The sequence below is a fragment of the Macrotis lagotis genome, chromosome 8 (genome assembly GCF_037893015.1).
Source record: "Macrotis lagotis isolate mMagLag1 chromosome 8, bilby.v1.9.chrom.fasta, whole genome shotgun sequence".
Classification (NCBI taxonomy): domain Eukaryota; kingdom Metazoa; phylum Chordata; class Mammalia; order Peramelemorphia; family Peramelidae; genus Macrotis; species Macrotis lagotis.
Genome location: NC_133665.1, coordinates 104,350,196 through 104,364,766, shown reverse-complemented (window position 1 = coordinate 104,364,766; position 14,571 = coordinate 104,350,196). Strand labels below are relative to the sequence as shown.

Sequence of the window (14,571 nt, the reverse complement as noted above, 5' to 3'; positions counted from 1 at the left end):
CTGGCCAGAAGAAGGAATTGCATTTTTTTTTTATTTTTAACAAAGAAGCTCAGAACTCACTAACTCTTCATTTAAAAGATTCTGAAATAGCTTATAAAATTCTAATAGGTTTTTCATTGGCAGATGAGAGTGTAGGTAACAAACATACTTAGTATGTTAATAACAAAAACTTAGTTTAAAAACATCTTACTAATTAAGATGGTTTCATGTTATTAGCCAATACCTCAAGGTATGATAAACATTTAGGGCAATGATTCATTTTTAATGAGAGTGGAGGTAAATACATTTTTCTAATCTTGATAATTTTAATTTGGGGTGTTAGATCTGATGAAATATTTTTAACCTCATAATATGGCAGAGAGAAATATTAGAAGTGTCAGCTCTGTCCTTTTGTTATCTTCAATCTGCAATTTCTTAGGAAACTCAAGACATTTGTTGAAAGTTCATTCAGTTAAAACTACATAATTGATTTGTTAACATGCCCACTTAAACTGCTCAAATATAAATTATAATTTTGAATTACTTTGTAAGGTTTTGAATTCCACATTTTTCTACCTCCCCTCTCCCCAAGACAGCAAGTATTCTGTTATAGGTTAAACATATCCAACCTTATTTATTTCCAAATTAGTTATTATGTAAGAAGAATCAGAACTAAATGGGGTAAAAGGAAAAAGGAAAAAACCCATAAAACAAGCTTTAAAAAATGAAAATAAAATGCTTTAGTCTCCAGATTCCATTTAGATTTTTCACATGGGAGTGGATGGTATTTTCTATCCACAGGTCTTTTACAATTATCCTTGGAAAATAACATTTAAAAAAATATATAAGCTCCTAATAAATACTGTGATCTTTAAAAAAAATTGTACTTGTTCAACAAGCTGCTGAGAGGAGCTAAGTCATCATAGTTGATGTGTACAATGTTCTGGTTCTGTTCATTTCAATCAGTCTCACAAACTATAATGTACTGCAATACAGTGAAAGTGTATTCCAACTCAACCTTTTCCTCTTATGAAATTCCCAACTCTCTTCAGCATACCTCACTTACCTCATGTATCATGGGACTGAGGCCATCATGACTAAGCTATATTAGTAAAGACTAGTTTCTGATTTCTTAGCCAAAAATAGAAATAGTTTTAATATTTTCTTCCCATGCCCTAATTGATCATCTTGTGATACACATCCACATATTTTGGAGACCAGTGAGCCAATGAAATTCCCTTATTTTACAGATAGGAAAACTATCTGTTAAGACCAGAGAGGTATTATATAGTATTGGGAAATTTCACTTTGGATTCCTGCTAGCTATGTGAACCTGGACAAGTCAGTCTTTCAGAACCTTGGTTTTCTAATCTGCAATGAAATTATACCTATACTACCATACTACCTACTTCATGGAATTATGGGAAAAATTCTGAAAACTTTATAGTTCTATAAGAAAATAAATGACAGAAGTGGGAGTTATTATTATTACCCCAGGTACAGAACCCAATTTTGAGCCCAAGTCTTTCGCCTCTTCTATACTGAATCTTCTACATTAGATATTCCCTTATTCCAGGAGATGAGTTGGTCTAGACATTTGATCATTGACACAATTGGCATTGTAGGTCTAGGACAGATACCAGCCTGTATTTGTCCTTCCTTGGAACAGTTAACTTTATGCTTGTCCATTTCTGGTACTCTTTACCAATCTGTCCATCCGTCTACTTACAGGGAATCATATCTGTCCAATTCTATAAGTATCTAGAACATAGAATGCTTGGGCCTGCTGAGACTGGCATGACACTTATGGGGTCTGGTGGGGAAGGAACCTGGGGAAATAAAAGGAACCTTGAGGTCAGATCTAAGACTTGGCCTCATTATTGGAGGATTTGACAGAACCACAGAGGTCACTCAGATCTAGGTGTTTAGATGCCTACCACATTAATTAGATGCTGGCAAAAGGCAGCATTGAATCATTAAAGTATTTCTTTGGGATTAAACTGAACAGTTGAGAAATCTTAACACTGATAACCTATTCTCTAAGTAGTTTTGGAAACAAACTCCATGGAGACACATGACCTGAAGGGTTGGGGCCTTTGGTACCAATAGCTGCTGCCACTACTTTTAAATTGCTCCCAATGGGGTCTGCCCACTCACCAGCACTTGTGTTCATAGTTCTTGAATTCAAGCATTATTTAATATCCTGGTGATGGTCATCACTATAATGTCTCAGCTAATTTTTCTCTCCCCTTGGAATTACAGACTGCAGTAGGAACCACCATTATTCCTCATTGATCTCACACTTTGAGGAAGATTGATACACTGGAGAGTTCCAAAGGAGGGCAAATAGAATAACGAGGGACCTCAAAGTCATGCCATATTGTGAATTGGTTTAAATAAACAAGAATATTTAGCCTGGAGAAGTGTGTAAAAGTCATCTTTAAGTATTTGGTGGGAGAGGGGAAGTTACATGAAATGAGCAATGGATGGATAAAGCACCGGCCCTGGAGTCAGGAGTACCTGGGTTCAAATCCGGTCTCAGACACTTAATAATTACCTGAGTGGCCTTGGGCAAGCCACTTAACTCCATTTGCCTTGGAAAAACCTGAAATGAGCAATGGATAACTTGTTCTGATTGGTTCCAAAGGGCCAAACTTAAACCAATAAGGTAGAAGTTCCAAATATGGCATCAAGATTCTAGGCCCATTTTCTTGCACTTTTAGAGAGCTTGATATTACTGCAAAGGACTATGTATGGGCTAGATATTAATATCCTGAAGGACTTATAAGGTACTGTTCCTTAGAGAAACATTTCTACTGAAAAACACCCATGCTTGACTGATAATCAATTACCAGTTATTTGGAACCTTTTCTCAGGAAATTCCAAGAAACCACATCCAGTTGTTTAGCCTCAGTGACTTCATTTTGTTTTTCTTTGTAATACTTTCATTTAATTTTATTATTTCCTCACAGATTTTTTTAAAAATTTGAGTGCTTTCTCCATTTGACTTCAAATTTATCTAAAGAGAAAATTGAGAATACTGACTCCATTTTTCAACAGTTCTGGCTCCCTGATTTGGATTATTGCTCTCTGATTTTGAGTTTGGTTTGAGATATCTTGAAATCTTGGAATGCAGAAAAAAATGTTAATTATATGGGTCCTGAATCAGAGAAAATGAAGACCTAAAGTAAACAGAAAGATTACATGATTAATAAAGAGATATTTTTTGGAAAATCACCCCCCCCAACAAAATTTTTTTTAAACTAATGAACAGATAGCCGAAGGGGAGAAGAGGAAAGGAGAATCTACTTGACTGAGAGGAAAAAAAAAGGGGGAAGAATTATGTAACCAGATAAAAGCAGGAGAGAATAAAGGAACAAATAAATATGCCTCATTCAGTACTCTGAGTCCATTATCTCTTCATCTGTTCTCCACCCCCCTCCCCCATGATTATTTGATTTTTATTCAATTGAACAGATTTTTTTAAAGAAACGGTTTTTAATTTAATATTTTATTTTCCCAATTACATGCAAAAACAATTTAAACATTCTTTTTCAAATTTGTAGTTCCAAATTTTCTCTCCCTCCCATAACCCCCCCACATTGAGAATGCAAGCAATTTGACAATTTTGTAATCATGCAAAATATATTTCCATGTATGTCATGCTATGAAATAGAAAACACCAAAAAAAAAACCCCAAAGTCCATCAATTATGTATTCATGCTTTTTTTTTCCTTCTTCTAGGTTTTCCTTTGCTTATTTTGCATTCCCAATCTATAGTTCTCTTTTGTTTCTTGGTTGAAGCTTGCCATTGCAGATATAAATTTTTCTATTCTGCTCCTTATTTTGTTATTCAGGACATACATCCTGCTCTCATAATTCTCATTTTTCTTTTAAATAACTCTGGCATAGTATGTTGTGGTTCCTCATTCTCCTCAAATTCTACAAGACCTCTGGCCTCAAGTGTTGGATCATTTTCCTTTTTTGTTTTGCAGCAATTATTCATAGATGTCTGAACTAATTTATTAGATCTAGAGGTCGTATTTCCTTTGGTTGTTAATATTTTCCTATTGATTTATCTATCTCTTTATGTTCAAGGATCTTTGGTATTTCCACTCTTTCTTCTCCCTTATTTTATTATTCACTTCCTGACTCTCTCCCCTCTTGTTTCTTTGTCAGTTGGATGACAAGTATCTCAGCCTTTTTTATACATGGGGCACTCCATAGTTCACCAGACTATATTTCTGACTCAACTGACTTTTGGGCTCATTCCCTCAGACTTGGTGGAGTGCTACACAGCCTCTCCCTCCCACATTTTACCCAGTCTGGGTGATTTGTTCCACTCCTTCTGTTCCTTGGATCTCTGGCCTGGCACTGGTACTTCAGAGCCGGCTGTTTTCTCTGGTACTGCCAGTTTGCTTGTAACACTGGTGCTTTTGGGTTGCAGTCTCTGGCAGACTTACTTCTGAAGGGCTGTGGTCAAATTGGCTATTGAGGCCTGAGCAAACTTGGGCAACTTAAAGCCAACATCTTTAAGGGGTTGGAAAGGAGGTGGGGAGGAATACAGGGCAGTTGTTGTGGCCTTGGTCCTACTAATGCAGACTTGAGACATGGGGGGGAGCAATGCTGAGTAAGATCAAGGTTAGTGATGTCAGATCCTGGGTTTGAATTTTTTTCTTTTAGATTCTAGGTGTCCTAGGTCTTGGAGACAGTTGAAGTTGTTTTATCTTTGGTGCATAATTTCTGTTTAGGAAAAGTTTGAGAAGCCAAGAGAATAAAAAAAAATGTCCAGTCAACCATCTTGTTGATCACATACCCTCTGGTAGTGTCCATTTTATTTTGTGATCCTCTCTTTGTACTACTTAGTCATGAGCCTTTCTCTCTCTATAAATCTGAAAGGTAATTTCTTCCTCTCCTCTAATTTGTTTATGATGTGACCTCCTTCTATAGCTAGATCATGTATCCAGGTGCAGTGGATAGAGCACTAGCCTTGGAGTCAGGAGGACAGGAGTTCAAATCTTGCCTCATTTGCTAGCTGTGTGACCTTGGGCAAGTCACTTAACCCTCATTGTCTCCTTATGCAGTCATCCTGATTCATATCTGGCCATTGGACCCAGATGGCTCTGGAGGAGAAATTGAGGCTGGTGACTTAGCATGCCTCCCCCAACCCACCCACCCAAATTCAATTCACATGCTTGTCATGGCATCATCTCCCTTGATGTCATGGTCTTCTCCAAGAATGAAGGACAAACATTATTATCTTAGCATATGGCCTGAGGTATTGTTCTAAACCTATTTTCTGCCAGATTACTGTCTTGTTTTCACAGAATTTTTTGTCAAATAGTGAGTTCTTATCCAAGTGGCTTGGGTCTTTGAGTTTATTGAATTCTGTCTTTATGTGTTTGTTTTCTTCTGTATATTGTGTACCTAATCTGATCCACTGAATAACTTCTCCAATTTTTAATCAAAACCAAATTGTTTTAATGATTAGAAAGATAGGGTACTCATAGATTCCACCACATCCTTCCTATTTTTTCATTATTTCTCTTGAGATTTATGACCTATTGCACCTCCAGATGCATTTTTAGAATAATTTTTCTAACTCTATAACACAATTTATAGTTTGATTGGTATGATATTTTACAAAAAGTAAATTTTTTTTAGATAGGATTGTTATTTTTATTATATTGATTCAACCTATCCATGAGAAATTGCTAGTACTCTTCTTTAGTTCTATTTCTACAAAGAATGTTTTGTAGTTGAATTTATATAGTTCTTGGGTTAATTTTTTTTTAGTTTTTTTTTTTTTTTTTGGCAAGGCAAATGGGGTTAAGTGGCTTGCCCAAGGCCACACATCTAGGTAATTTTTAAGTGTCTGAGACTGGATTTGAACCCAGGTACTCTTGACTCCAGGGCCGGTGCTTTATCCACTGCGCCACCTAGCCACCCCATCTTGGGTTCATTTTGATATAATCACAGATACTTTATGACTTCTCTAATTATGTTCTAGATAGATTTGGGGGGGTAACATTAAGGAATGTTCCTAATTTATGTGGATTTATTTTATATCCTGTAACTTTACTGAATATGTTTTTTTTTTTTGTTTGACTTTGGAGTTTCTAAGTAAATTAGTGTAACATCTGACAAAAAAAGGTGATTATCTTCTTTTTTCTTTGTCATTGCTTATTCCTTCATTCAGCCAGAATTTCTGGCCCAAGATAAATAGGAGTCATGTTGTTTTACCTCAATCTGATTTTTTTTTAAAGTTTTTGCAAGGCAATGGGGTGAAGTGGCTTGCTCAAGGCCATACAGCTAGGTAATTATTAAGTGTCTGAGACCGGATTTGATCTCAGGTACTCCTGACTCCAGCACTGGTGCTCTATCCACTGCGCCACCTAGCTGCCCCTCAGTCTGATTTGAAAGGGTTCTAACTTTTTTTTCCATTATATATAATGTTTGAATTTAAATTAATAGTTATTTGTTATGTTGAGAAATGGTCCATCCAATATCATTTCTTTTTTATTGATCTTATTTTATTTTTCCAATTACATGTTATGAACGTATTTCCGTATTCATCCACTTGCAAATATATGTTACACAATTTTCTTCCACCCTCCCTTCCTACCTCCATTTCCTCAGTGAACAGTCCAGTGAATGTTATACATGTACATTTATGTTTAACATACTTACATATTAGTCGTTTTGTGTACGAAAAATTAGGATTAAGGGAAAAGAAAGAAAACCGTGGGATAGGAAGCAAAAACATAAGAGAAGTTTTTTAAAAGTTAACATAGTATTCATTCAGATTCTGAAGTTTTGTTTTTTTTTTTCTGGCTGGATGTTATCCATAACAGGTTTCCTAGGTTGTCTTAGATCTCTGTACTGCTGAGAGGAGCTGCATATATATAGTTGATTAACTCACAATGTTGTTGTTAATGTGGACAATGTTCTCTTGGTTCTGCTCCCTTTGCTCAGCATCAGTTCCTGTAACTCATTCCATGCTTCTCTAGAGTTCCATAACATTCACATACCATAACTTGTTCAGTCGTTTCCTAATTGATGGGTGTCCCCTTAATGTTCAATTCTTTGCCACTACAAAAAGAGCTCTATAAATATTTTTGAAATGTAGTATTTTTTCAATTTTTATGATTTCTTTTGGATATTAACCTTGAGTCAAAGGGTATGATCAGTTTTATTGTTCTTTGGACATAGTTCCATATTGTGTTCAAGAATGGTTGGATCAGTTCACAACTCCACCAACAATGCATTAATGTCCCAGTCTTCCCACAACCTCTTCAGCATTGATCATTTTCCCTTTTTTGTCATCTTAGCCAATATGGTAATTCATAATTGTTTTAATTTGCATTTCTCTAATCAATAATGATTTGGAAAATTTTTATATGATTTTATATATAGCTTTAATGTCTTTGTTGAAAATTGCCTGTTCAATTATATACACCACCAGCAAAATGAGGTGGTGATCAATTATGATGGATCTGTTCATTTCAGCTATACAATATTCAAAGACAATTTTAAAAGACTTGTGGTGGAAAATACCATCCATATCTAGAGAAGGAATTGTGGATTTAAATGAGAAGTCAAAGCTTATTATCTTCAATTTTTAAAGTTGTCTTATGAAGTATGTCATTGTTTTTTTCTCTAATGTTTTCTTTCTTCTGTTTGGATTTGATTCAGATTGTTTTCTGTCAGGGGAGGGGGGAGGAAGGGAGGTAGGGAGAAAAATGTAAACTCAAAACCTTGAAAAAAAGTGATTGTCAAAAAAATTACCATTGCATGTAGTTGGAAAAACAAATAAATAAAATGTAAAAAAAAGAAAAGAAAACTGCTTATTCATATCCTTTGACCATTTATCAATTCGGGGGTGATTTGTAAGCTTATAAATTTGATTCAGGTCTCTATATATTTTAGAAATGAGACCTTTATCAGAATACCAGTTGTGAAAATTGTTTCCCAGCTTTCTCTTTTCCTTTTAATCTTGGCTGCATTGGTTTTATTAGTGCAAATTTTAATTTAATAGTCAAAATCATTCATTTTGCAATTTATAATGTACTCTGTTTCTTGTCTAGTTTTAAATTTCTCCTCTCTCCTTAGTTCTGACAGATAGATTATTTCTAAATTTTTTTTTTTTTTAACAAGGCAGTGGGGTTAAGTGACTTGCCTAAGGTTACACAGCTAGACAATTGTTATGTGTCTGAGAGCAAATCTGAACTCCGATCCTCCTGACTCCAGGGTTCTCTATCCACTGCACCACCTGGCCTAATCCACTAGTCCATTACTCTGTTTTTTTAATTACATTTTTTTAAAGTTTTTACAAGGCAAATGAGGTTAAGTAGCTTGCCCAAAGCCACACAGCTAGGTAATTATTAAGTGTCTGAGGCTGGATTTGAACTCAGGTACTCCTGATTCCAGGGCCGGTGCTCTATCCACTGCACCACCTAGCCGCCCCCATTACTCTGTTTCTTAACCAGTATCAGGCAGTTTTTGATGATGGCTATTTTATAATATAGTTTTAGATCTGGCACAACTAGGCTACCTTCCTTTATATTTTTTATTAGTTCCCTTGATATTCTTGCCCTTTTGTTCCTCCAGATGACTTTTGTTACTATATTTTCTAGCTCTGTAAAATAGTTATTTGGTAGTTTAATTAGTATAGCATTGAATAAGTAATTTAATTTGGGTAGAATTGTCATTTTTATTATATTAGCTCATCCTAACCATAAGCAATTGACATTTTCCAATTATTTAGATCTGACATTATTTGTGTGAAAAGTGTTTTGTAATTCTGTTCATACAATTTCTGGGTTTGTCTTGGGAGGTAGATTCCTAAGCAATACCTATTATTTTTATAGTTTTTCAAAATGTTTTTATTAATGTCTTTTTTATGTTAACATAGTTCCTTTCCCCCAGCATCCCACCCTTCCTTTATCTAGAGTACCATCCATCCTATATAAAAGTATTTTTAAGTCAAAAAAGAAAAAGAGGAAAAAAATGAGAACAACTGACCAGTATATTGAAAAAGTCTGAAAACATTTTCAGTATGCAACATTTGTTGATCTCCCAGCTCTGCCAAGGTTTATTGTGGGTGTGTCTTTTCATATCTTCTCTTTCAAGCCATACTTGTTTTTTTATGATATTGTCACTTTGAAGCTATCTCTATTTGCTGATGTTATGGTGTTATATTTGACTTTTTTTTTTTGGTAAGGCAATGGGATTAAGTGACTTGCCTAAGGTCACACAGGCAATTATTAAGTGTCTAAGGTCAGATTTGAACTCAGGTCCTCCTGACTCCAGGGCTGGTGCTTTACCCACTGGACCACCTAGCTGCCCTTATGGTGTTATATTTGGAAAATTCTAGAAAATAAGCAAAACTACCAATTGAGACAATAACCTTGGGTTGTAAAATAAACCCTTAAATATTGATAGCATTTCTAGTTGATGATGATGATAAGAAAACCAGAGAAGCAAAAATAGAAAGGGAAATCCCATTCCATATCACTAAAAATACAGAAAATATCAGGAGATAGGTCTACCAAAGCCCACAAAATACTGGTATAGATTTCATTACAAAGTGCTCCTTAAAAGAATAAAGAACAACTTAAATACCTGGAGGAATATTCAGTGCACATGGCTGGGTCAGGTCAGTATGATAAAAATGTTAATACTAACAAAGTTAATTTATACTTTTAATGATATTGCAATCAAATTACCAAGTTGGAGAAACAAAAGGTCTGGGAATATCAAGGGAAATGATGAAATGAAATAGGGATGGGGGAATAGCTCTTCCAGACTTCAGACTACTTTATGAAGCAGCAGTCCTCAAAACTATCTGATAGTGGGTAAAAAAACAGAGATAGATAAATGGAAAAGACTAGACAAGGGAGAATCAGAAATATTGGAACTCAATAACCTGGATTCTGCTAAAGAGAAAAACATGCATTACCTATGAAAAAACTATTTGATAAAAACTAATGAGAAAATTAGAAAGCAGTCTGGCAGTTATTTAATTTAAATCAACAATACCTAACTTTCATTACATGAAGCTGAAAATTTTCTGCATAGATAAAATTAATGCATCTAAAATAAGGAAAGTGTTCAAATGGAAAAAACTTTGATCCAAATTTCTCTTGTAAATACATACATATGTATATGTATGTATGTGTGTATGTATGTGTGTATATGCATATTGATAAGCACTAATAGCTATTCCCCAGTAAATAAGTGATCAAAGAAAAGGAAGGAGTTCTCAAAAAAATTACAAAGTATTCACAATCACATGAAAAAAATCTTCCAATTCATTAATAATAAGATAAATTAAAATCAAAATAACTCTGCGTCTTACCTCAAAACATGCAGATTGGCAAAAATGACCAAAAAGACCAACAATTAATGTTGGAAGGGTCTAGCATGATAGACACTTTGGTACAATCATTGTAGAAAGTAATTTGGAATTATACAAAGAAAGTGATTAAAATATCCATCTCCTTTGATACCATATTAGCCATCATTACAGGAAGTAATTGATAAAAAAAAGTTTTCATATTCCAAATCTAGACAGTATCATTTTTTTGGTAGCTAAGAATTAGAAACAAAGTAGCACCTATAAATTGAAGAATTAATAAATAATTGTGGTATAAATGTAATGGAATATTACTGTGCAGTAATAAATGATTTGTGTGATGAATATAAAAAGGGAAGGAAAGAGCTACATGAACTCAGGTAGAGAGAAGTAAATATAGTCAAGAAAATATACATCACAACTACAACAAAAGTAAATGGAAAAAACAACCACATTCCAAAAAATCCAAAGTAAATGTAGCAAAATTATAAACAATCAAGTAGGACTTGAATAAGGAGAGACAAGATGTCCTCAACCTATCACTTCATGGAAGATTCACAGGTGTTATTCAATGCACATGTTTATAGACTTTTTTAATTTATCTATTAGTTATGCTCATTTTTTTCTTCCTCAAAGGTACTATATTATAACTCATAGAAATATGTTAAACATGATTGTACATTTACAACTTTTAACAGATTGCTTGCTGCCATGGGAAGTAGGAAGGGAAGGGTGGGTGGTAGAAAAATGTGGAAATCATAAACTTGCAAATAGATGAATATTGAAAATAACCTTTGCATATAATTGCAGAGGAAGAGGAAGGATCCTGGTAATGGAAGACATCAATAAAAACTTATTTTAAAAAATTTGCAGCTTTCACTTTTGATTTTTGTGTTCATGCTAGATTGTTCTTTTTGTTTACATTGTTTTAGTCATTGTATATATTATCTTCTTGGCTCTGCTTACTGGTACACGGATATGAACCTTCCAAATAACATCAGATTTTTTTGATATGTAAATTGGCTTTTTGAAATTTTTTCTTTTTTTTTAATAAGAGATAGTTCTCTGAGAGAAGGTTGAAGGAGGAGATATACTAAAAATGGGGATGACATAAAAAGGTATCAAACATTTATAACAAAGAGGAAGATTTACAATGGACTATGGAGAATTTCTGGAACAATTTTGAATAAGAATTGTACAGGATAAGAAGTCGTGAATAGAGGTGTCAATTTATACCTATGGGGAAAATACCCAAACAAATGAGATATCAGATTCAGTGAAGTATCTTAGTATTTTTATTAATTAAATAATTCACCCAGGAAATGATCAATTAGAGAATACAGTGTCCTGGAGAAAGAAGTTATGGAGGGGGAGTAACTCTCTCATTAGAAAGGACACAAGATACCAGGGGACAGCAGCATGATTAAGCATGAGGGTGGGAAATGATCCCAGTAAATAACTGGAAGGGAAGCCACAGAAAGGGAACACAGAAACAAATGATACACAGAGAAGAAAAACAGAATGTTGGCAGGACATATAGTAAAGAGAAATAGAGGACTAGATTACTATTTTATAATATTCTGTCGGGTATTCTAGGTCCTCTTCAGTCTAGCACCATTTTATCTGTAAAACTGGGATTCAAAATGCCAGTAGTGACAATATCAAGAAAAGTATGGGCCATGTCATCTGTTTCTAGGCTACAAATAATGCTGAAAGGTATTTTCAGGGATAGCCATGTCCTCTTTTGGTTTTTTTTTTTTTAGGTTTTTGCAAGGCAAATGGGGTCAAGTGGCTTGCCCAAGGCCACACAGCTAGGTAATTATTAAGTGTCTGAGACCGGATTTGAACCCAGGTACTCCTGACTCCAGGGCCGGTGCTTTATCCACTACGCCACCTAGCCACCCCATAGCCATGTCCTCTTAAAGGGTTCATCTCCTTGTTAACGTTCTCTCAGGGTCAAAAGTCAGGCTATTATCAGTGCTCAGGAATATACTCAGAAATTACCTCCTCCCAAATTGAAATTTCTCTAATTGGATCAGGTCAGATTGGCTGATTTTTTTCCCCTTCTCAAATTCCTAGATTTGTGATACAATGTTATTGGGTGTATAATTTTTTGGTATCACGTAGCATAGAATAATTAATGATGATGATGATTATAATTATAATAATAGTTAACATTTGTGCTAGGGATATTGAGTTTTCACTCATTTGATCCTCACAATAACCCTGGGAATCAGGTCTTTCTGACTCCATGTACAGTGCTCAATCCTCTTCACAACCTAGCTGTATATGCAAATAGACATTAAAATAAATAGCAAGTTCCTATCATGTTATGACTTGGTTGTTATCTCTGTCTTTTGTATCTCCACCTTTCCTCAACTATTAGAAGGAGAAAGAGAAAGAAAGAAATTGGGCAAATAAAGGGAATAGGGCTTCCCTTAGTCAAGCAGTTTTGGGAAATAAAGGAAAAAGAATCCACAGTTTTGATTTGATTCACTCTCATCAAATGAAATTGCTAATTTATCCCAGTCTGCTCTTGCCCTTCTGTTTGACTCTAATCTGTTCCTATGTATGTATGCTCTTATTTACTCTCACCTCCTTGCCTCCATGTCTGTTTTATAAAGAGTTGTCAGTTTGCTACTTGGCTTTCCCCTCCTTTCAGGCACAAGGGACATAGTGCATCAAAAATTCCTTGCCAGGTTCATCTAAAGAATCATGAAAATTGAAGTAATATATAGTCTTTTCCTTTCTCTCTGTCTTATCTCTTCATCTATGTAGCCCCCAAAAGTTTGGATGGAAATTCCTTTCCAGGACAATGAAACTAGGAACCTGTATCTCTCCCATGTGCGTGGCACATTCTAATCCAGTAAATTTCTTAGCTCTGTGGTTTTCCTTTGTATCTATGAAATGTCTCTGGGATCCATGGGTGCATTTTGGAGGGTAGAGGTAGGAGAGGGAAAGAAGCATAATCAGGGATAAAAATATAAACAAAACAATAAAAAGACTGAATGATATGTCATTATAATGACCAAACTTGGCCCCAGAAAAGAGTTGAGAAAATAAATGTTCCTTTTACTCTTGTTACGTTGGTGGATATAAATAAGACCACCAAAGTAGCAACAAGAGTCTTTAATCAAGCCTAGAGAATTGTATTTCATGAAGCTGCACAGCACTAGAAAACAGGAGAGCCATATATATATATAGATATAGATATAGATATAGATATAGATATAGATATAGATATAGATATATATATCAATTAGGAGGGACAGCAAAAGGGGGCAGTTAAGTTGTTTTGCAAAAGAAATAAAAGCTGGTGGGGGGGAGTGATTGCCATCTGGTCAGAACAACAGGTTCCAGGTGGGATGAGTTTCCAGCAATATTTCTAGTCCTTATCCAACTGTGAGTCCAAGGAAGTCCAGGCAGCTCTTTGAGATCAATAGACTTCTCTAGGTTTTGGAGATTATTGTTGCAAATTGATTAAGAACCTTGCTGTTAAAGAAAGAACAGTCAAAATGACAAAGCAGAAAAAGCAGTGGTGTTTAGCTCTCCTGACAACTACACAATGATCAGAAATGTAAAAGAAACAACAGTAGGTCATCTCTCCCACACAGTCACAAATTTGAACTGAGGCAAGGGACTTGGGTTTGAACTGAGAAATAAGGATTGGATAGGATTGGGGAGCTAGAATCTAGTAGCAGAATCTTTGCCTCAGCATTGGATCAACCAGACAACAGATAAGTCAGAATAGGGTCACAGAAGGCCATAACAGCCCTGTCAGAAATTCAGAGTCAAGCCTTTATATCCTTACTAGCTGTGTGACCCTAGAAAAGTCATTTTTCCTTGTTTGCCTCAGTTTCATCACCTTTAAAATGAGCTGGAGAAGGAAATGGCAAACCATTCTGGTATCACTGCCAAGAAAATCCTAAACGGGATAATGAAGAATCAGACACAACTGAAATGACTGAACAACAATCCTAATATAAAGTCCCAATCCAGAAAGTAGAGCTGGGGAGCAGCTAGGTGGCACAGTGGATAGAGCACTGGCCCTGAAGACAGGAGGACCTGAGTTCAAATGTGGTCTCAGACACTTAAAAATTACCTAGCTGTATGACCTTGGGCACTGCCTTGCAAAAAAAAAATCTAAACTCAGAAAGTAGAGTTGGAAGAGTAAGCAAACAATACCCCAAACCCAATTTAGAAGAGAATGACTCGGGGGCAGCTAGGTGGTGCAG

At 35.2% G+C, this 14,571-nt stretch overlaps 1 long non-coding RNA gene across 1 annotated transcript in view; it reads right to left on the bottom strand.

Moving 5' to 3' along the window:
• Positions 1-2,874: 2,874 nt before the first annotated feature.
• LOC141495950 (uncharacterized) overlaps positions 2,875-14,571 on the bottom strand; it is a 30,897-nt gene continuing 19,200 nt past the window's right edge. Inside the window, exon 3 of the long non-coding RNA XR_012470907.1 lies at positions 2,875-3,161. This is a non-coding gene — a long non-coding RNA (uncharacterized LOC141495950). The remainder of the gene's footprint in view (positions 3,162-14,571) is intronic.